The sequence below is a fragment of the Gavialis gangeticus genome, unplaced genomic scaffold (genome assembly GCF_001723915.1).
Source record: "Gavialis gangeticus isolate Ggan-Ray unplaced genomic scaffold, GavGan_comp1, whole genome shotgun sequence".
NCBI lineage: Eukaryota > Metazoa > Chordata > Crocodylia > Gavialidae > Gavialis > Gavialis gangeticus.
This window is the reverse complement of record NW_017729031.1, coordinates 86,676,639-86,678,063: the sequence shown is the minus strand read 5'-3', so window position 1 is coordinate 86,678,063 and position 1,425 is coordinate 86,676,639. Positions and strand designations below refer to the sequence as shown.

Sequence of the window (1,425 nt, the reverse complement as noted above, 5' to 3'; positions counted from 1 at the left end):
CGCCCCTCCCCCCGAGCGGCCGCAGCTCGGGGCGTGCCCGCGGCCGGGGGAGGAGGGGAGCCGCCCGCCCTCCCGCTGCTTGGAGCTGCGCTCATGTGATCAGCTTCGCTACTGAGCGGACGTGTGAGAGGACGAGGTGGCGAGCAGCACAGGTGAGACGAGAGCCCGCAGGGATGCCGGGAGGGCTGGTGAGTGGGCAGGCCCCCAGGGCCGGGGAGAAGCCCGCTCCGGATGACCCCAGGCAGGGCAGTGCGCGCAGCCAGGCTGGTGCCCGCGCGAGCCCGGAGATGTGTCACCCGCGGCTGCTCTGCCAGGCCGAGGCCCCAACGTGCTGGAAGGAAGAGGGTTAGGTACATGGCACAGGCAGTCCCCCACCCACCTGTGGCTGAGGGTGCCTTTCAGCCCCTGACCGGTCAGAAGAAGGAAACGGCTGGCTTCCTTTTCATGCTGAATTGCTTTGCTTCTCTAGAGAGTAGTTTCCCTGTAGGCTGAGCTGAAGGCAGGGCAGGTCTTGGGTTGATGCGCAGGTAACTTCCTTTTTGCTGCAGCGTTAAAAGATTTAACTGGTTTAGAAAGCGAATGTGCATCGGGGAGATTGCTTTTCCAAATAGTGTCCTGCCTACTTCTGTACGCAGGTTCCTATGCAGAACTTTTGGCAGAGGCGATGCCTTTTATGAAACCAACTAAGTTGTAAAAAAAGCAAAAAAAAACTTCATTTACAAGCTTTTGGGCAAAAAAAGAAAAAAAATGACAACTATTTTGTTGGTCTAATAAAAGATATCACCTCTGCCAAAAGTTCTGCATATTTTAGCCTGTAGACCAACACACCTAGCACCGGTATCCCTGTACATTCCTATTGTCTTCCAGAGGCAAGGATTTCTTAGGGCAAAATCCTCTGGTGTCATTTCTGGGCCATCACAGCTACAACATCACTCTGGCAGCATCGTCTTTGAGGTGTATGTGGACTAGGAGTTAATCTGCAACACCCTATAAACCGACCAAGCTGCTATCTCCTATTACTGTTAACACAAATCAATTATCTACTCCACTCCCAGTGGTGTGGAAAATGTCCTCAGTTGACTGCTCACTGTGACTGTCAGTTCAGGAGTTGGCTTTAAAAAAAAGAAAAGAAAAAAAGATTCTCAATATTACAGAGTGGTCTAATTCCCAGTGAAAAGTAGTTGCGGCGTGAACTGGAAAGTTGAGCTTTCGAAGACCAAAACTGGTCTGGATTTGTCCAGGCACCAGCCACAGGTGATTTGTGTAACTCAGGTCTGGTCCTGGAAGCTGCCAAGTGCCTTTAAAATTCTTCTGACTTTTCAGGAGGAGTTGAGGACACAGGTTAAAGACTAGGCACTTTCCTTGCCCTTCTGTCCGGTTAAGTGCAAGTGAGATTAAGAACCTCTTGGGGGGGGGGGGGGGGGG

General features: G+C 52.1%; 1 protein-coding gene across 8 annotated transcripts in view; it reads left to right on the top strand.

Moving 5' to 3' along the window:
- The first annotated feature begins 85 nt into the window (after positions 1–85).
- MLPH (melanophilin) overlaps positions 86–1,425 on the top strand; it is a 107,551-nt gene continuing 106,211 nt past the window's right edge. For all 8 annotated transcript variants that reach the window (XM_019523339.1, XM_019523341.1, XM_019523338.1 and 5 more), the window contains exon 1: positions 86–152. The gene's annotated coding sequence lies outside the window, so the exon portion shown is untranslated. The remainder of the gene's footprint in view (positions 153–1,425) is intronic.